At 40.2% G+C, this 22,734-nt stretch overlaps 1 protein-coding gene and 1 long non-coding RNA gene across 7 annotated transcripts in view; one reads left to right on the forward strand and one right to left on the reverse strand.

Annotated features, from left to right (window-relative positions):
- The window catches only part of LOC122969909, a 66,346-nt gene that overhangs the window by 1,684 nt on the left and 41,928 nt on the right, over window positions 1-22,734 (forward strand). The gene's annotated exons all lie outside the window — the stretch shown is intronic.
- Window positions 4,711-22,734, reverse strand: part of LOC122969913 — a 58,990-nt gene continuing 40,966 nt past the window's right edge. For both annotated transcript variants that reach the window (XR_006399114.1, XR_006399113.1), the window contains 2 exons: window positions 5,443-5,550; window positions 4,711-5,369 (listed from right to left, as the gene is read on the reverse strand). This is a non-coding gene — a long non-coding RNA (uncharacterized LOC122969913). The remainder of the gene's footprint in view (window positions 5,370-5,442; window positions 5,551-22,734) is intronic.

Here is a 22,734-nt window from a genome sequence, read left to right on the forward strand (position 1 = left end):
ACACACGTGCCAAGCTGCACAGAGAAGGGTGTTATGGGTAACCGTGTATTGTCGATGAGCCAAAACGTACACCATCCAAATCCTCTGTGCATCAAGCACGTTGATTCAGTTCCTGTTTGGAGGTGAGTGCGATACAGACACGAAAACAAAAACAAATGTAAACTTGTAGACAAGAATAAAAGAAACACCCGTGCAAACGTCACCTACATGCTGCCTGTAGAAGCCAGGTTGATTTATGTCAGGGGGCAACATACGGATCACAGAAGCCACAGGTCTGTCATTACAACTGAATCCATGATAGAGAAACTGCTAACGCTAGTCAGACCGTTAGATTGTGACTTGGCAGGTTGAGCGCCATGTCAACTTATCACAAGGTTGATTGGTTGGTTGGTTGGTTGACACTTTGACATTTCAAAGAGTCCTTGAATAGTCTCAGGAGCTCCCAATGACTCAGCAGGTGTTCATAATAAAAAAGTAACATCTAACGGGGATCAGTGCTAATGTTAGCAAGCTGGGCTAGCTAAAAAAAATTTAACCAATGTTATGAGTGAAACCATCTCAACAATTCTAGGCTAAAGCTAAAATTATGCGGGGGATTCACCTCCAAACAGCAACCAACTTGTTTGATGTGAAGGTCCAGACTATATGTTGTTGAGATTAGGAAGGTGTGCATGTTGGCTCCTCTGTGACTTAGTTACCTATAACAGCCTTCTCTATGTAGGTTCACAGAGACGTTTACGTGTATCTTCCACAAATATGCCAAAAAATTCCTGTTTTTTAAAAAGGAAATATATAGTATATATTTCCCCACACAGACAATGAAAAGAATTATTAATTTAGTTTGACTTTAACCCTTTAAACCAAGACTTAAACCTCAAACAGCCCTTCAAAGAACTGAGGACCAGAACAAAATGTCCCCACTTTCAAGGTCTAAAACTGGTCCTCACAAAGATGGAAGAACAGAGCGTCCACACACACACACACACACACACACACACACACACACACACACACAGATATAGACAGCTTTAAATTTTCTAAGAAAACCTCTTCACTTCAGACACTAAGACCCGAGAGACGTGGTTCAAACTGCTCTGCTGTCTATTTAAGTAAAGCATGGTCACTCCTCTGTGTGTCTGTGCATCATTTCAATTAAGCGAAGCATGCAGCCGGTGTGTCCTGCCTTCACGTGCTCATGCATGCAGACACACACACATGCACACACTCACATACAAACACACACATTGTTAACTGGAGAACGATCACCTCCCTCCCGTCTTTTAAAACGCTCCATCAAAGCCTCATCAGCTCCTTTATGAAAACAAATGGAGGCTGCAGGGGGGGGATTTAAATAAATAAAAGGGAGGGAAAATTTGACCTTTGATTGTCATTGAGCTGGCGCGGACGGACGGACGGCGAGGGAACCGAGGGAGGGATGGATGTGGTGGTTGGTGAGGAACGATAAGCGAGGAGAGAGAGAGAGTGGAGAGGGTTTTTTTTGGGGGCGCAGAAGATTGTGGTGTGAAGAGCCCAAATAAATGTCCTGGTCTTTTTTGGGTTTTTTTGTTTTTTTTGGTTTTATAAGTGGGTGTGTTCCCCTTTGTGTTTAGCTTTCTGCTCTCATCTTATCTCCTCCTGGCTGTCTCTCCCTCCCTCCCTCCCTCCCTCCCCTTACTCTCCTTCCCTCTCCATTATTTGCCGTGTCAGAAGTAGATCAAAGCATATTACGTTAGCTATGTGCCGGGTACGTTATCTCACTCCGGTTGATATTCTCATTTTTTGGAAACGTGTGCTCCAGACGGCGAGGAGTGAGCTGAGTGTGGGGTTAACTGAGTCTGCAGCAGTGCTTCATGGTTACTGACAGATCTGGACAAGTAGAAGAAGAAAAAGAAGAAGACAGGAGAAACAGAGCAATAAAGTGTGTTGTAGTAAAGAAAAATCAATGCAGGTTGCAAAACATCGTCCTGTTGTATGATAAGATTTTAGCAAGAGACAATCCAGGACATTTCATCTGCAACTGTCTGCTGTCAGTTTAGTGACTGACACTGCAGGAATCAGTGTCTCTCTTGCAGGAAATAATGTGTTTTATGTTCCCAATTTGTTGGAATAAATAGAAGAATAAGAGCTGGGTAGTTTGCACGATTAGCAATAACTACCTTCATTGAACACAGAAACTAAACACTCATTAATAGATGCAGATGAAAAACCTTTAAGTTTTTAATTGGATCTTATGTGACCTTGATCAGGGACACAGTGGCAGCTTTGAAGAACTAAAAGGAAAAGCTATTCTAGAGAAGTGCTCACTCACAGAAAGACGTCAAAGAAAGGAAGGGAAAGCTGCACAGTCATAACTCCCTTCAGTGCAATCCCTTGAAAGTTTCTGCACATCTGGCCTTCTTCAGAATAAAAACACTGACGTGAACATTGTTGTAGTTTTTAAATCGACCTTCTGTCTTAAAGGACAAGTCTGTCTCAAAATAATACTGTAATGTCCGTTTATGTAAATTCAAAGAGTTTTTGTTCTCCTGTTCATACCAGCCACAAAGAGATTCCCTCAAAAAGCATTTTCAATAAAAGTCAAAGTTAAGATGAGATCCAGCTGAACTTTAGAAATTCTTAACAAAGACTCTGGATTTTGTTGCCGATCTAATTGAAATCGCTTTAGGATGAGGATGTTTTTATAGCCAGAATGGACATGAGAAACATCCTTCTGAGGAGAAACTAAACAACTACTCGAGCACAAGATAATGAAAAAGCCTCCTTTCTTTGATTTGTACTGGTTCATTGAACCAGCAACATTTCAAACAGATAAAAAAACACAACTATTTCCATATCTGCCTCCCATTAGGTTATTAAGATCTAAGATTAAGATTTCTTTACTGTCATTTCTCAGCACTCACATACATTGAAATGAAATAAATCCTCTGCATTTGACCCATCCTATATACAAACACTAGGAGCAGCGGGCAGCCGCAGTGCAACGCCTGGGGACCGACTCCAGTTCTTTGGTCAGAGGCACTGACAGGAGTATTAACCCTAACATACATGTCTTTGATGGTGGGAGGAAACCAGAGCACCTGACAGAAACCCACACAAACACGGGGAGAACATACAACCTCCACACATAAAGGACCTGGGACAGCTGGGGTTTGAACCCAGGACCTTCTTGCTGTGAGGCAACAGTGCTGATCACTGAGCCACCAGATTGTAGTTCATACTAAACCCACTTCATACCTGCTTCTATCTAAATCTACTTGGTTAAGTTTTGGTAAAGATCTTCATCATGGGTCAAGGAAACTAATGTTGACTGTTGGTAGGAAACCCAACCACTCCATCCTAACCTCAATCTTTAGTTTTCACTGTAACGTCACACTTCCTGCTTGGACCATTGACACAGGTGGTTTTATGCTGTTTAAACTAATATCCAATGATATAATTTTCCTGGAGAAGACATTTTACATTCAGCAGTTAATCAATCAGCATCTGGATGATTTCCCTCTATTATGTTTACACACTGAAATGGATAATTAGATGTTATCTGGTCCATAGATTCAAGATTAAACAACCATAAGATGCAAGTTTTGATCTCCAGCTTTAGTTAGAGGCTGTTTCTTCCATATCTGATGAATTTTGTATATATTTTAGCTCTTTTTTAGCAAAACCCTAGAAAAACCCTTAAAGCACGTGACTGGAGTTCGATACTTAGGTCACATGATGACAACTGATCAAACTCAGCTCACCAAGGTAGCGCATGAGAAGTAACTAAAACTATGAAAAATAAGGTATAATTTGGTTCTTAATTTAGAGATTTAGAGAGAGAAGATGTTTTTTTTTTGGACATACTATTGTTTACAAGATCAAAGAATTAACCTTTATGCTCAACACATTCAGTAGTCATTGTTTTATTTCTATTTCTACGTGCTGGAATATACAGCCACAACAACTTTCTGACAACCCAACATTCAGTGAGTACAAAATCAGGATAAGATAAAATTAGCAATAGACCAAGGATCCTGGGTCAGAACGTCCTTGAAAGTTTATAAAATGTCCTTAAATAAGGTCACAATAATTAGAAGAGACACTGTTTGTATTTAACCCCGCTTATGATTTATTTGCTGAGATATCACATTAAATTAAACATATGTTTACCCTCTCTGTGGGAGCCAAGGATCTTTATCACAAGTTGATACATGAAAAAGTCCAATCAGATGTTATTAGGTTCTTTGTGGGTTCAACAATTCACCAACTCAGGTGCAATAAAAGTGACTATAATCAAAACAATAATGCTGTTGACTTATATACATGAATTCAGAGTAAGAATAATGGTTTATATTCTGAAAACAAGCAAGTACACAGAGTGAAGAAGTAGAAAATATTAGCAGTGTGCACCCAGAATTAGCAGAGAGACCGTCCTCCCAAGAAAAACCGTTACGAATAATGTCGGTTGCCCAAAAACGACGTATAGTTACATTTGAGTGACAGACGCCATCTAGTGACCATACTTATTATATATACATAATTACTAAATCCTCATTCAGAGGAGGAGGGATAGATGGAGGTGTAGCTACGATCGTCCCCTAATATTAACGCCATGGTTTTTATGGTAACCATGACAACAAAGGTGGCCTAACTTAAAGGAAGTAGTAACTTCAACCTTAACAAAGTGATCATTTTAACCCAAACTATGATCCTCACTAAACCTAACCAGACCTTAACCACAGCGTTGTCATATCATAAAACATCTTTTTTTTTTTTAACAGTGATTTTTTTTATTTTATAAATGATGATGTTCTGCTGAATACTGCCCATGTGTTGTTTTGGAGTCACATGGTCAAACAATGTATTTGGTTGTTTAATTTTGAGGACTCATTGCAAGCAAAGCAGATGTCACAAACCACTGCATCAAAAAGGCAAAAAACAGCCTCATAAAAGCTGAATAATGAGGTGGAAGATTGAGTTGTTGGGGAGAGATAAGGAAATAAAGCACCATCATCATCATCAGTAAGCGTTTTAACAAAATAAATGAATTGCCTCACAGTCCAGTCAACCCACATCTTACAGCAAAACGACCAGATCGCCTAAAAACTTATTGCCTGCAGAATATTTTCTGTTGCGTTTCTTGCGAGGAACATCTATTCTTATATTAGGCCTGAGCGAGAGTGGCTGCAGCTAAAAATAGATCCGGGGTAAAAGAGGGAGGTCAATGAGAGACGGAGGGGAGGGGAGGGGAGGGAAAATGATACAGTAAATATGGGTCAACAGCTCTCTCTCTCTCTCTATCTATCTCTTCTTCTCTTGCTCTTTCTTCTACATCTCACCCTTGACTTAATGCGAGTGAATCAAATGTCAATAAGTCTCATCTCGGTGATCTGTAGAAAAGACAATAAATTAGAAACAAAACTAAACGAACTGCTCAGTTATATTCTAGCTCCTTTCTATTACCTCGGTGATTCTGCAGTGTCATCGTGGTTCTTGGTCTGGTAGTGCTGTATTGTTTCCCCCTCAGTCGTGTGTTTCCTGTGGAGGGCCATTTAACCGAAGCATCACCGCCTGCCATTTCAATCAGGAGAGACAAGTGAATAAAGCAAAAGGAATTATATTTATTATATAGACGATACTGATGATTCTCAAAAGTCTTTGGCGCTTAGACTCTACAGGGAGATTTTGAAATCGAGGGACATCAGTCCTGAGCAGCAGCAAGATAAACCCCCCCCCCATGGAGTCCAGACACTGGTGGCGGTGGTGGTGGCGGATGACTTCTGCTGAGACTGATAAGGCTGATGAGGTTGATAAAGTGATGTACTGATGAATCTGCAAAGACTGGGCAGCATGAAAGCAAGAAAACATATCTAAAAAGACAGCCGCAAGATGATAGGCTGACAATGATGGTATGTCACCGCGCTATTGGTTAGATGTGACCGACTGATGTGAACAGCTGACATCTCAATTGATGCCCAGGGGCAATGACAGCAAGATAATTATGAGTGAGCATGAGTGAGGGATGGGAATGACAGATGGTTTGAGAAATAAAACTACAGACCTGAGCATGCAAAAGATAGTCTTCCTCACGCTGAATTTGCACTAAAGTTCCATTATACTCAATTATCCCTCAGTTACAGTACAGCTGATGTTTAGGAGTCATCACTCAAACAGCAGGACAGTCGCACAAAAAGGCTTTCAGGCACTCAGTCGCATCTCCATCTCCGCACTTTCTAATCAGGGCCGGAAGGCGACGACTTCCGCGGCTAACAGCGATCAGAGAAAAGAGGTTTGAGGCGTCGTCTGTTTGATGTGTTGAGAGGCTGGAAATTGTCAGTTCACATCCACATCTCACCGTGTAAAGGATACTTTGCACGGTGGCCTGTCTGAGATGAAAGTGGTGAAATCTGTGGTTGTCGATCCAAAAAAACGGTGGTCGCACACTAGATCGCACTGTGACACACATCAGCCAACCAAAGACAGCCTGAAGGCAAAATTCTGACAGTGTCAGTAATTTAGCAAATTCTCACAATGTGACTGCTGCTGCTATGACCCACATCCACAAACAAACCAATCAGCAAACAACATGAATGGATGTAGAATACACTGGTCGGTGTGACATTTCAAAAGTGCCATTTTTGAGTTTAGAGGGAAAACACACTTGTTCTCCTTAATACATCCAAAGCACACACAAAAAAACAAAATGATGGGGGTGAAATGAAAAAGTTTGTCATCATCAGAAACTCTTGTGTTTATCTGGAAGAGTTTCTCCCTCCAAATATGACTGAATAGGAAGAACAGCATGGAGGTTGTTTGAGGCTGGAGTGCAGCTAGAGTTGAACACTGTCATGGAGATTATCAGGCGTTTGTTATTCAACATCAAAACTATATCTTTATGTTTTTAAGACGTGTTGCTAACTTCCATAAAACATACTGTAAACACAAGGTCATAAAGTGAAGCACAGCAGGACTGGTTGTTCTCACAGAGGGTTTTAATAGCAGACTTAAGCCTATTTATCGTTTCACAGTCGGGGCGTTGTGAAGCACTTTAGCACTGTGATTAAGAGCATTATAAAAAAAAAATTGTTTCACAGCCGCTCCATCATTTTACTGACAAACTCATGTTTAAATAGTTTAAAGTATAGTGCTGCTGCCAAAACATGCACACTGAAAAATCCAGTCTCGGAAGTCAACATTGGTTATGCTTCGACTAATGAAATCTTGCATTAAAGTCATAAGTCTAATAAGACTGTTACATTTGTACTACATGACTACATGTAATGTCAAAGGTGTCGTTTGTAGTGACGAACCCATAGAGCATTGGCACCTGCAAGTCTAAAGTGTGTTTTAGCGTCTAACAATCGATTGTTTTGGTTTTCTGGACCACAACTTGACTGTTTTGGTGCAGTCTCACGGCTCTCATTACCACCGTTTCACTGCAAGCACTCATTTTCAGCTAAAAAAAAGCTCTGGTATGCTAACTTTTCAGCACCAAACAGCAGACAAAGTTAGCAGCTAGCTGGGCAACCATTGTAGAAGCTAGCTTGAATATTTTGTTCACGTTTCAACCTTGAAGCCCTTAATTAAGAGATTTCCTGCTTCAGCATGGTCATTATACAGCAATGGATGGCTCAATGAGCAGTAATATAGCAGTGTTACTGAGGTTAGCTCTTCAACCACACTTAGCATGCTCATAGTGCTGAATGCTGCATTAGACAAAAAGATCCAATGACATGTAAACAAACTATTATTTTGTCCTTCGACAATCATCTTTCTCATGTGTAAAATATCAATATTACAAGGATATTAATATTAAAATCTATACATTATACCAACTTTTGTTTGTCAGTGTTGGTGCCATCTGAGACGTAAAGTGATCCATCAGTCTGTTAGTGTAGTCCTTGTTTTGGCTCCTAAATTTCAGTTGGCAGGAAACAGCGACAGAGTGAGACGCTCCGACCAAGAGTAGAGAACAGACTCTCAGTTTGGCAGACAGCAGCTAGATTTCCACATAAATAAACACAGGTTCAAGTAGCATCTGATGTGACACTTGGCTTGTGCGGTCATCTGTGAATGCAACGGGATCAGAGTCCTGCTGGTTTTTATTTTTAGCCAAAATCGATTGAGGCCAGTAATGGAAAAAGATGATGCCTCCTTCAGGCTTTTCTTTTTCTGAGTCTCTCGTTTCACGTTTTCCCTCCTCAATTTGCATCACAATGGCTCAGCGGCCACGTTCTTCTTCTGCAGGTTCTCAAGATGGAAGCCTGAAGTCCCAAATACACTCCCAAAAGCGATAATTGACGCGCCTCATTTGATGCTCCTATGGCGCACTGCAGGCATCGGATTTGAAATGCCAACACCACAGAACAACACAGATTTGTCCTGTTGTTCTCTGTATTTACTGCTGCATTAGTTGGATGTAATGAATGAATGAAAAGGAGAAATGCAGATTAGGAAAATGAAACTAAGGGCGTCTGTTTCCACAGTAAATCATCTGCTGAGTGTTTGATGGTTATTTATTTGTACTTTAGATCATAACACACTGTCTCTCTCTCTCTCTCTCTCTCTCTCTCTTTCACTCGCTGGTGCTCTCAGCTCACTCACACTATCTCTCTCTTTTTTTGGCTGCAGAAAAAACAGCTTTGGTCGCCGGGTCCTCATTTGATGCTCCAAAATCGAAATAAGGTCAGAGTAAGGGCGTCAAGGCAATTTAACACGCCTCATAACGCTTTTGGTGCGTGTTCGGCCATTTAAAACAATAGATCTACTTCAATTTTTAAGTGAAGATGTGAGAAGCAGTTTGGGAAAGTAAGTAACAGCTGCACTGGGCAATTTTTCAATTTGTAAGCTGGACTAAGATAAGTGCATGAATTTCAATACTCAAAACCTGAAAGGAAAGGCGACACATTGGATTTTAATTTGGGTAAACTTGGGTGACTCTCAGGGTCTCAATTACTTTATCGTACAGGGTCAGTTGTTTATGCAAGTGCCCCAAAACATCATATTTATTATATATTATTGTATGTTATAGCTCAGGTGACAGAAGCTGTAGTACTTATGATGGAAGCGAAGGAGGAAATCAGATGACTTTATTAAATAGCGTCAAACTCTATCGGGAGGTGATCAGGGTGAAAACTTTGGATCTTGACACAAGAGATCGCTGTTGTTTTCCTGTTTCCAAACACAAGTTTTACATTTCCAATCATGAGCCAACATGGTTTTTTAAAAACCATGACCACGATCATACCCTAACCATGATCACCCCTAACCATGACCATGATCACCCCCTAACCATGACCATCCCCTAACCATGACCATGATCATCCCCTAACCATGACCATCCCCTAACCATGACCATGAGCGTCCCCTAATCATGACTATGACCATGATCGTCCCCTAACCATGACCATGATCACCCCTTACCATGACCATGATCGTCCCCTAACCATGACCATGATCACCCCCTAACCATGACCATCCCCTAACCATGACCATGATCACCCCTTACCATGACCATGATTGTCCCCTAACCATGACCATGATCGTCCCCTAACCATGACCATGATCGTCCCCTAACCATGACCATGATCGTCCCCTAACCATGACCATGATCACCCCCTAACCATGACCATCCCCTAACCATGACCATGATCACCCCTTACCATGACCATGATTGTCCCCTAACCATGACCATGATCGTCCCCTAACCATGACCATGATCGTCCCCTAACCATGACCATGATCGTCCCCTAACCATGATCACCCCTTACCATGACCATGATCGCCCCCTAACCATGACCATGATCGTCCCCTAACCATGACTATGACCATGATCGCCCCCTAACCATGACCATGATCACCCCTAACCATGACCATGATCACCCCTAACCATGATCGCCCCCTAACCATGACCATGATCACCCCTAACCATGACCATGATCGTCCCCTAACCATGATCGCCCCCTAACCATGACCATGATTGTCCCCTAACCATGACCATGATCGTCCCCTAACCATGACCATGTAGTTAGTGTTGTAACCAAGATGACAAAGGTCTCCTAAGCTTAAGGAAGTAGTCATTTCAGCCCAAACCATGATGTTTTGGGTTTGGGTTGCCTAACTTAAGAAAAGTACTAATTTTAACCCAAACCATGATCTTTTTTTAGAAAAAGTTATTTTGTTATTGTAGAATTATTGTTTGAAAACCTAACAAGACCTTAAGACAGTGATTTGTAACGGTTTTGGAAAGCACAGACAAATTATGGTGGCCTGCTGATAAGGATATCAGATCAGAAATTGATTGTCTATGTCGATCTGGCGTGCGTATGCCAACAATGTATTTCGTCGTTTAATTTGGAGGACTTGTTGGATGTGACACTCTCCTTTGTTACAGCAGCATATTTATATATACACAAGGTTTATAGATTTAAATGGACTTGCACCTCGTTGAGCATTACCCTTCATATGTAAAGGAGTGTTCAGTTTTGGCTCTGTTGCAAGCCGCAGCAACCAAAACTGTCCTCGCACATTGGTTAATGAATTTTCTTAACCCACTTACCCTCTTCAAGGTCACAGAGGGAGGCTGGAGTCTGTTCCAGCACACACTGTCCTTTTATAAAACGTTTATCAAGACGGGCACTAAAGCTTATCTATTGGCTCTCTACATACTTTGATAGCACAGAGTGTCTTTCTCGGTCAAACCGTCTGGTCTGTTTGTCACTTAAAGAGGTTTGTCTGGTTGTTAGCAGCATATCTTAAAAACTACAAAGCAGATTTAAATAAGATGTTGGTAGAATGTTCAGTCATAGATTAAAGGAAAACTGATTAGTTTTTGTCCGGTATAGATAGCAGACTCCTTGGTTCCAGGTGGATTAATCCATAGAGGGTTCAACCATCTCAGGCTACATATATTTTCTGTCATAACAAAGTTTCCCAAAGAAAAATGATGATGACCAAGAGAAAAAGTAAGGCTGCCAATTTCCCCAAACAAAATCCTCTCAATGCTTTCTGACTTCTCTACAATCTTTTTCTGTGATTCTCAGCTCTTTTTCTCTCACAAATATATAGTTTCATTTAAAAAATAAAAGGCTTAGTAATTCCCTAAAGCAGTCAGACACTGCAGATTTTAGAAAACATTATTCAAACTGGGGAAAAAAGCCTATTTGTTGGGGACTATTTTAAACGGTGGATCAATACAAATTTGGTGCTCTAGTGAGTATTTCTGGCAGCAGGATGGTGTGTGTGTGTGGGATTGAGTCAAATGATGGAACATGTCGCCCAGTGCAGCGTTATGGCTCACGGATGTGTTTTTAATAGTTTTTGGACAACAATTTTTGATTTTAAACCTTTATTATTTGATGTTTTTCTTTATGACTCTTGTAACTTTTTTATGAATTCTTTGTCGATTGTGGCTGTCTGGCCTCATTTGTATTGTTTCTGTTTGCTGACTGTGATAGATCTCAATCTCAATAACACTACCTGATTAAATAAAGATTCAATTTAAAAAACAATGGAGCTCTGTGGCACAGAGGAACAAGATATATCTGTACTTTTAGTAGGATCAAATAATTCTAAGTTTTAATCTCTTCACTGCATTTGTTGACAATTAGAAAGGTATAGAATATTGTTATTAAAGTTATTCTTTAAATGGTTACAGCATATTTGTAGGTATGACATAACTGACATAGACTGCCATATACAGCTGTATCAGGCTGATGATATTTTACAGAAACATGATAAAATTAAAATGGCTCAAGCTCAAGAGTGAGACTCTTGCACACTTCATCTTCTATATAAAGCATTAAAAGTCACTGAAATATTCTCCAAAAGCAGCTTTCTAGTTAAACAGTTAAAGTTGTGTTTGTTCTGCTCTGTCAGGTGTGTTTGAGGTATCTCCTTACACAGGAAAGCCCCCCCCCCCCCTCCCCAACTCCGAAATATTGACTGTGTTACCTCTGCTGACAGACCAACTGACGGATGCCCTGTGTACTAAGTGGTTTGTGTGTGAATGTGTGTGGACAAGCACACACACACACACACACACACATAGGCATGCACACACAGACTTGCAGATGGATTGTGTGATCTTGCTACCAAGTCAAAGGGTGACGGATACACGGAGTGAGGCGACCGGTCAATAATGTGATTGGCAGGTGGCCATGAGCATCTCTGACCTGAAGGACTTGAAGGGCAGAGAGAGAGAGAGAGAGAGAGAGAGAGAGAGATCTTCAATATCCAACAATTTCACAATGAAAATAATCAACAACAATGAATTGATCTACTTACAAGTATTGTGTGTGTATCCAAAGCCTGATATATCTTATTCCTCTGTGCTGTAGAGCTCCGTTGTTGTCTAAAAACTATTAAAAACACATCAGTGCATCACACCGCTTCACTGGGTGACATGTTCCTTCATTACGAAGAGTTGGGGCACAGAAGTTTGTTTAGAAACGGCTCCAAAGACTCATAACACGATTTTTAGTCTCCAGAGAGTAGTCCTGTGTAAGGCAGACGTCACTGAGCATGTGTAGGAAGAAACATGTCACCCCATGGATGTGATTTTAAGTTTTGGACAACAACAGAAGTCTATGGCATGGGAGAATACAATATATCAGGCTTTGGATACACACACAATACTTTTAAGTAGGGCTGCAATTAATCTGATTATTTTTTTGATTAATCACTTAATTTAGTCTATGCAATGTCACAAAATATGGAGAAAAGATTCCCATTGCAACTTCCCAGAACCAAAGATGACATCTTCGGCGTTCCAAAATCCAAAGATATTTACTTTAAAAAGATATATGACAAAGAAAAGCAACAAATCTTTGCATTTGAGAGGCTGAAACTAGAGAATGTTTGCTATTTGATATTCACTGTTTTAGCTTGAAAAGTGACTGAAATGATAAGTGGATTATCAAAACAGTCATTAGTTATTTTTCTGTTGATTCTGTTGAATTGATTATTCGACTAATCGTTTCAGCAACACTTGTAAGAAGGTCAGTTAATTGTTGGTTTGGCTCTGCACATATCATTTAAGAAAGCTGGACAGCACTGATAAACTAAATTGTCTTCAATCAAATTAAATACTAGGATGTGACTAGAATACACGCTACATGCTTTAAGCTGCTGCTATAAAGCCTCCAGTCTCCTGAACAGGCTTTTCACCAGGTTTTGGAGCCCGGCTGCAGGGATTTGCTCCCATTCAGCCACAAGAGCATTACTGAGGTCCAACACTGATGCTGGGTGATAAGACCTGACTCACAGTCAGTGTTCCAGTTCATCCTAAAGGTGTTGGATGGAGCTGAGGTCGAATTCTTTCACACCAAACTGGGAAAAACATTTCTTTATGGGGCTGGCTTTGTGCACAGGGGCATTGTCATGTTGAAATAGGAAAGGGCGTTCCCCAACTGTCGTCCCCCTGTCTTCTGTAGTATAATCCATGTTGGGAAGCAGTCTTTGTCTCATAGTAACTCCCAGAATTGCTCAGCCATCAGCGTGGACTCTGAGTCTTCTTAAGCTGCTTGGTTGGATAAAGCTTTACTGGGTTTTTTGGGGGAGTTTAAGAAACAGAATTACAGCATGCCTCGAGGAAGGCTCAACAGCAGGCTGAAACATCAGATTGCAAAGACAAATTTATAGTAAGTGTATTTTCTCCCCTGGGTGTGAAAATGTCTTTACAGCATCTCACACTAAGACTGTAAAAGATAAAATCAAATTACAGTGGTGTAACTGGAAGCCGGCACACAGTTTAGTGTTTGTGTGTTACTCGCTGTGACTTCACTGCTGAGATCTAACGCTGAACAACATTATCAGAGCTCCAACAGGACAGTGACCTTGACTGAAAGGGAGAAGGCACAAAAGCCGTTGAAATTTGTTTTTTACCTGTAAAAACAAAGCTTCTGTCAGTGTAAAGATGTAGCCATGGACCAAAAAGTTCTACTACAGCTTATGTAAGCGGTTTTATTGTTGAATACTAACAAAATAATTGTCATAATAATATAAATATATCATGATCTAATAGCCACCCCAGCATTGCACTCTGAAAACTAACTTTTTTGACAGATGACTCCGCGTTTTTTGCTGAATCCCTCCGGTGCACTGTCAGTGGTCTCATTACAAGGAAACAAATGATTAGAATAGAAGGTAGATAGAAGGTAAATCACATCAACAAATGTGCAGGTGTCACCTGTAGTGTGACTTGTGAATGCTCATTCATCTTCCATATTTGAAGCAGCTATATTTGAAAATTTTCATATATCTGAGCTGTCAGTGTGTAATGTGTTGGTTGTGGCTCGTAGTGATGAACCTACAGAGAATTATCAGAGACTATGCAGCTCCTCTCGGCTTTATGGAGCTTTATAGTGAGTTTCAGCTCATTGTTTATCTGTCTGGCTGCAACTTTACTGTTTTGGTTCACTCTCAGCACTCTCATAGCGTCGTTTTCAGCCGCAGCAGGCAGCTGTTTTCAGAGAAAAAGCTCTAAAAATCCACTGTACACCCCCTTTTTGGTGGAGTTGGTGGAGAACAAAAACAGAGCTAAAAGAACGTGAATATTGGACTTACATTCACCAGGTGGACAGAAACAAGACTCCAAATGAATGCTAATGTTGTTCCATAGCTGCTAGATGTGGAAATAAGCAACTGTTTGCTAATAAGTTCAACATATTAACTCAAAAAGCGATTATATGTCAGTGGCCCCCCCAAAAAAATCAGTTAACGCAGGTTTATTTGCATCACAAACAGGTGCCTTTAGCTACTGGCTGTGCACACGGAGTTCAGAGCAGCTCAGGTCAATTTTTTTACCAATTTTAATCTTTGGTGCACCGTTGCAACACACAACATACACCATAATGAGTAGGTGCATGTGAAAGCTGTTTTTCCAGGATTATGTGAATATTGCATAAGAACTTCAGATTTTTGTTTGCATCAAAATGGGACCTCAAGTACATAACAGAAAGCCACAGAGGCTTGAAGAAATTTGAGGTGGCACAAGATGTCTTATAAAATGCCAAACACACACACACACACACACACACACACACGCACACAGTCAGACAGAAGAAAGGGCGGATGGATGGATGAAGGTATTACCCCGACAAGCCGTAGTGAGCAGGACTCCCTTAGTGTTTGGTGTCGGCTCAGAGCGTCCGCTGCTGAAGCGGAGGTGAGTCAGACTCCAGACTTCACTTCGGATCATTGTCACAAGGCCGTGTGTCACCTCACACCGCACGCACACACACACACACACACACACGGAAACACACACCCAGTGCCCAGAGCGATGGCAGCAGACAGGCGAGTGTCTGCCAGAGGAGCTGTCAGGACCTATTGTTGCATCGTCTCACAATGCCACCCTTCCTTAGACACTGTGTGTGTGTGTGTGTGTGTATGTCAGCGTACATGTTCAGGTGCATTTGTGTTTATCCCAGTGTGTATTTGTGTCCATGTGTCACATGTGGATGATGGCTTGTTTGTGGCAGCTTCCTCTTTTCTGCCCGGCTGATCACCTTTAAGTTCTTCTTACCTTTTCTCCTCTTTCCGTCTTATCTCCCCATCCTTCAATCTCTGCATCCCTACGTCTCTTCCTCTACTTAAAGCTCCCAGTGATCCTTTATCCTTAATTTTCCTCCCCCTTCCTCCCTATCCACCCATATTCTCTTCTTTCTTTAAAATTTCCTGAGCAATCAATGTCTCTTCCCTTCATAATTTTCTCAACTATTCCCCTTGTCCAATCCCTCTGTTTCATCTCTCTCCCCCTGTTCTCACTCATCCCTCTCCCACCTGTATCCCAGTGGTGCATTAATGGAGCCTTATTAGTCCTTGTGGAACAGTTAAAGCGAGGCAGTGCTTTAAATGTAACACATTTTACAGCAGAAATCTGCCTTTTCAATGTCTTCATCCCCTTCTCCCCTGGTGCCTTTTTTGCTCTGTTTTTGTTCTTAAAAGGGGCCACATGAAAAACCCACTTTTTCAGTGCCTCCCGGACCAAAACTAAAAAAGATGGTTCCACAGGAGCGGAGCCTGATAGTTGAAGGCTCTGCCTCTCATTCTACTTTTGGAAACTCTAGGAGTCGAGAATAAGCCTGCATTCTGGGAGCGCAGCGTTCTTGTGGGGTAATAGGGTACTATGAGCTCTTTAAGATATGATGGTGTTTGACCATTAGGGGCTGTGTAGTTGAGGAGAAGGATTTTAAATTCTATTTTGGATTTTACAGGAAGCCAATGAAATGAAGCTAAAATGATTTCTGGTTTCTGTTTCTATTTTTTGTCAGTACACGTGCAGCTGCATTCTGGACCAGCTAGAGAGTCTTTAGAGACTTGTTAGGGCAGCCTGATAATAAGGAATTGCAATAATCCAGCCTGGAAGTAACAAATGTGTGGACTGCTTTTTCTGCATCTTTTTGGGACAGGATGTGCCTGATTTTTGTGATATTACGTAAGTGAAAAAAGGCAGTCCTTGAAATTTGATTTATGTGGGAGTTAAAGGACATATCCATTAAGGTGGAGCTGGAGGCCAGGGTTATGCTATCCAGAGTAGCTATATCATTAGATAATGTGTTTCTAAGGTGTTTAGAGCCAAACACAATAACTTGCCTGGAGTTTAGTTAACTGATTTGTCTCATCTGGCTTCATTGATAAATATATTTGGGTATAATCTCCATAGCAATGAAAGAGTTGGAGTGTTTTCTTATAATATTACCTAAAGGAAGCATATATAAAGTGAATAGTACTGGTCCAAGAACAGAACCTTGTGGAACTCCGTGTCTAACTTTTGAGTTTTGAGGATTTATCGTTAAGGTGTACAAACTGAAATCTATCTGATAAATAGGACTTAAACCAGCTCAATGCAGTTCCTTTAATACCAGTTAAATGTTCCAGCCTCTGTAATTGGATGTAATGGTCAGCAGTGTTAAATGCAGCACTAAGATCTAACAAGACAAGCATAGAGAGAAATCCTTTGTCTGGTGCAATTAGGAGATCATTAGTGACTTTCACCGGTGCTGTCTCTGTGCTATGATGCGCTCTAAATCCTGACTGAAAATCCTCAAATAAATGATTGTTATGTAGGAAGTCACACAACTGATTGGCGACTGCTTTCTCAAGGATCTTAGAGAGAAAGGGATGGTTAGATATAGGTCTATAGTTGGCTAAAACACCTTAATCAAGAGTAGGCATTTTAAGAAGAGGTTTAATTACAGCTGCTTTAAAGGACTGTGGTACATAGCCTGTTACTAAAGACAGATTGATCATATCTAGTAAAGAAGTGCTAACTAAGGGTAAGGCTTCCTTAAGCAGCCTAGTTTGGATGGGGTCTAAGAGACAGGTTGATGGTTTGGATGAAATTGTTGAAATTAGTTCAGGAAAGTCGACTGGAGAAAAACAGTCTAAATATATATCAGGTTTTACAGCTGTTTCTAAGGTTCTTGTGTTTGGGGATAAATCGGCGCCTGATGAGGGCAGGAGGTGATGAATTTTGTCTCTAATAGTGAGAATTTTATCATTAAAGAAGCTCATAAAGTCATTACTACTGAGAGCTATAGGAATACATGGATCAGTAGAGTTATGACTCTTTGTCAGTCTGGTCAAAGTGCTGAAAAGGAACCTAGAGCTGTTTTTATTCTCTGCTATTAATGATGAGTAATAAGCAGCTCTAGCATTACAGAGGGCCTTCCTATATGTTTTCAGATCTTGACAGACTCAATCAGTTAATTGATTGATTGATTACTAGATGGACAGGAGAACAATTTATCAACAATTTTGATAAGCTATCGTGTAAGTCAGTGGTTCCCAACCTTTTTGGTTTTAAAATGAAACAGTGTACTTGCAATTATTACCATTAAGTGAATGAATGAAAATAACCAACAAGTCCTCCAGATAAAAACACAATATACGTAGTTGGTCCATGCACTCTTATCAGCAGTAATCAGCAGGACGACATCTTTTATCTGTGATTTCCAAAACCGTTACAAATAACTGGTGGAAAGTGGTTAAAGTCTGGTCACAAAAATCATTTGGTTAGGATTCAGGAAACATCATGGTTTGCATTAAAGATTTAGGGGACAATCATGGTCATGGTTTTTACTCACAATTGAAAACAGGAAATGAACAGTGGTCTGATGTTTTGTTCACCAATCCCTCCACATTGACCTCCTCTACTTCTTTGTTGCTATATAACAATGTCATATATTTCCTTCTTCATTCCTGTCATAATTAATTGCTCATAAATATATGTTGTTTTGGGACACCTGCATGGACGACTGATCCTGTCGATTTTCTGGGAAGGACAGTCTCAAAGTCCACAACCAAAGATGTAAAAGAAAACAGATCATGATTTGGCTCATGAGTCCTGTTTGTAAGTGGACAAACCAGTAACAGTTTGGATTTTTTGCTTTCAGGTTTTAATTCTGTTCACAAACCAGTAACAGTTTGGATTTTTCCCTTTCAAGTTTTAATTCCTAACCTCATGTCAGCAGAGAAATGACCGCACATTTCTTGACAGCAGAATTTCATTCGTGCAATAGAGCTGAATTTTCAGCAAGCAGAGATCCTCTTTCTGCAGCTCTTCTTTATGTTTAATGCTGATAAAACTGGTGTATTTCTACATAAATATCTTTTCTGGTGTAGCTTTGAAGACAGATTAAATAAAGTCGCCCCAAATCTCTCTCTCTCTCCCTCTCTCCAAGTAAATCTCAAACATATATTCTTATTCATTGGTGTTAAAAGTGAAAAAACAGAACTCCAGCAGATTGACTGAGGTAAAAACTCAATTCTTGGCTAAATGAAGCGTGCAGCTCCAGCAGGCCATTTGGCGTGCGGCACTTCTCTGTCATACTTTGATGTCTCCCGATTCTTTTCCCTGAGACCTTTTGCCTCGTTGCCAAACAGATTAGACCACACAGCACCGACGTCGGCGCTCGTGACCTCGTAATATTCAGACTACAGAAGAATAGCCTGAAGGGAATGTAGCAGAGCCTTTCTAAGGACAGCAGTAATCAAAACAAAAACTGTGTAGCTGTTTCATATCGTAGGAAATATAATAATGGAAACCTAACCTGCTTGTTTTCATTTGTAGTAGCGTGTGAAGTGGAGTTTAAACAGAAACTAGTTTGAATCTTTACATAGTATAATTGGTTTGTTTGGAGATGTTAAATGTGTACTGTCGACTTTTTCTGACCTACACAAAATGTGATTTTGCGTCTGTTACTTTTAATTTATTACTATGTTTTATCACAATGCAAATTAATGAACTGAACCAAATACTGCGATCCAATTATGTTTAAAAGAATAGTTTATTCTCCAATTATAACAGAATTGATTACCGCAGTAAACAGTTTGAGATCATATGTTTCATGCTGTTTTTCAAGGGAATAAAAACCAAGAGCTGTTTTTGGTTTTTAATTTGTATATTAATGGAATTCATAGCTCCTAACATGTTTATGACTGTAAATGACATCTAAGGTCATGAAGAAGAGGACCTTCCCTTTTAAATCTGATGGTCTTTTGTTTTTGTTTGACTCCAGTTCAGAGACTTTGGTGCACAAACAGAGATGACCTTTTCCAAAAGGTCGGTAGCCTCACACATACTGTAGCCAAACCTCAAAGGCTGCGAGCTGCGTTTCACAGTCTAACAAGCAAACATTACGCCACCGCCGCCGCCTCGATGCTTTAATCACACTTGGAATCGGATTAATTACCGAGTACAATGCAACGGACAAGAATTAGCATCTTTTACAGCAGTGTTTTGCCAATTTCCCCAAAGTGACATTGTAGTGAAAAGAAAAACACACACTGTCATGATTAGAGAGATGCAACACTCATTTGTGGGATTAATCCTCTGATGCACCTGAAATAATTTGTTTTAAACTTCCTGTTCGACTGAAATATGGGTAGTTGAGAAAACAATGTCACCTCAAGATCCATTTGTTAGCTATTGTGGAGTTTTTCATAGAAGCATATCACATTATATATTATATTATATTATATTGTAGATGTTATGAAGGGATCTTCTAATGGTCAGTATGAACAGGAGGAATGATTAAATCAAGAAAAAACAATGTCAGTGTTCATTTGGGCTCCTGACTGATTGTTTTAAGACAAACTTGAAAAATTGTGAACCCGTCCTTTAAAGGGGCAGGTTGTGCTTGAAAAGGAGTGACGTGTTGTCTGGTCACGTCGGAAATCAAAAGTGTTTGTTGTTTTTTGCCGATATCCGATATGCTGATATTTCCAACTCATTGTGGCTGATTGCCGATACTGATATATGCACATATTTTTTTCCAGCTGGCTGAGGAGACTATTACACATGCAAGCATAGATTGTACTAAGAATGATCAAGAAAGACAATATATGAAGGAAGAACTTAGGAAGACTGGAGTTCAGGAGCTCAGCGTTAAAACTTTAATGAACCTGCCAAATTGGTGGAGCAGTAGAGTTTTCTTTGAGTTTATTAGACAGACAGGATTAATGTGTAGGATTTAATCTCTGGTCCACACTCCGGAGCAGAAGGTGGCGGTAATGCACCTAATACGCTGGTTGCCAAACAGAGTGGTACATCCTGTCAGCCAAGGTTTTTCCTATCTGTGCAGCCAAACAGCAGTTAATTGATGGACTGTTTCACCCCGACAGTCCCGGCACTTCCTCCGCAGGCTCCACTTCACTCAGCTGCCTGTCAGACTTCCGGTTGGATCCACACGGAGAGCCGGGGCTAACGTTAGCTGAGAGGCTAGCGGAGCGTCAGCTGCAGCATGTCTGGAGGGAAGCCCCGGTTCTCCATGTGGATCCAACCGGGGCACCGAGCCCCGGTTTGTTATTCAGGTTAAAGTGGGAAGAAGCAGCGTCAGGGTGACCCAGTCCGATCGAGGGAAGCACAGTCAGGCGGCAGAGGAGAAGGCAACATATCGGCTTCTCCTAATTGGCAGAATTCGCCGATGCCGATATTTCACTTTAGAGCTTTTATCAGCCGATACCGATGACATGCTGATAATATCGTGCATCCCTAGTTTGTAGTTGTTCCAAAGGGCTACATTTCAAGGCGGAGCGAAAAGGCAACCGTCACGGAGAAGGGGAAGATGTGATATTGTTTAAATGCATAGCACAGTTTCAGACAGTCTCTCCTGGAAGACATTCACAGTGTTGCACTCGGTTGTTTGCATGAAAAGTGACAGAAATAGTTGTGTAAAGAATGACAACAGAGAGCTTGAGAGAGAAGTTCAAACCCTGGTTCTTTTCTCACCTCCACACAGCTGCCAATCACGGCATTAAGTGGTTTTGAAGGTTATAGAAATTATTGTAAACAATGCCGTTGCAGTTTCCAAAGCTATTCCTACCATCCCACAAGCTGTCCTGATGGATTATACAACATTCTTAACGACTCTTTGTCCACACTGGCTTAAAAATTGAGGTTTAAAGTTTGTTCTTGACCTTGGAAAACAGCAGTTGACAAAGTCTCACCATGAGGAGATCAGCTCTAAGGTCATCCTTGAAGTCGTCCTCAGAGAAAAATGTAAAACTACAATTCCAAAACTACTGAGCAAACTTCATCTGTTGATGAAGTAGAGCTGGTTAGTGACGGCAGAAATAATGAGCTAAAACAGGTTATAAAGCTGCAGAGTCTGCTGATTATTTTCTTTCTTTTTGATGCATCCAAACATAAGTGGGATGTGGGAAGTGTAGTGCAACAAAGAGCACAGATTTTTGAGACATTTGTTAATTCACACAGCTGTTGTTTTTTTTTTTTACAGGATGCTGCTTTGGGCATTTTTATAAACTATTTTCATACAAGCTCCTCTTGCCTTATGTTTTTCTTTTTCTTCTAAACGTGCAAAATAATAATGCAACCTGAAACTAATTAAGGGATGTCGATAATGAAGATGTTACCTTAAAGTCACTGCGCTATCAAACTGATTGTAGTATTTAAGGAAATAATTGTACATTTCACTCAACATGTTTTTAAGATGAGCTATATGAATAATTTTTTAAAAAGTCACTTGTTTTGGTGACAAATAGAGTAACCTAGATGTAGCTGACAGAAATTACACTTACTGTATATTGAAAATAGATAGTTATTATTAACTGTGGTATATTGTGATTATATCACAGTTAATGTATATAATATAGCACAATATACCACCACCAGGAGAGGAATATTGCTTTTATAAAATGTTTACCTAATATTACAATATAGAAACAATTGAATAAAAACTGTTTTATTAAATAACAATTACAGTACAAGAATCATTTATAAGAAAGTAGTTCCCGGCTGCCTGCGGTTGCTAAGCAATATTAGTAAGCTAGTCAGTGATCTAACCAGAGTTTATTTATTCACATTTGAGTGTTTCCATTAATTGTACAGTCATGGATAAACTGTTACACGTCACTGGGGTCACGAGTGTTTGCAATAACGCTCAATAACGACATTATCTCTATTTATTCATTTTTTTACTAACAATTCCACATATGTTTTTTTTTTAAACATATAGTCTTAAGCTTTGTGATGAATATTATTTATTCTTATTATAAACTGTGTATATCTGTTGATCTTGGTGGTTGAGCTGCTGCATACAGTTTCCCTCCGACAAATAAATAAAGTTGAATTGAATCCAATTTTACTGACATTTTCATTCACATCTCTGCCTTTCCTTCCACTCCTCCTATTCCTCCTTTTCTTATCTTTTCAGCTTTTTTTTTTTTACTTTATCCTATTTTCCCAGCAGCCCTTGCTGTTCTCTCCTCACCCTTTTGTCCTGCAGTTTT

Source organism: Thunnus albacares, chromosome 19 (genome assembly GCF_914725855.1).
Source record: "Thunnus albacares chromosome 19, fThuAlb1.1, whole genome shotgun sequence".
NCBI lineage: Eukaryota > Metazoa > Chordata > Actinopteri > Scombriformes > Scombridae > Thunnus > Thunnus albacares.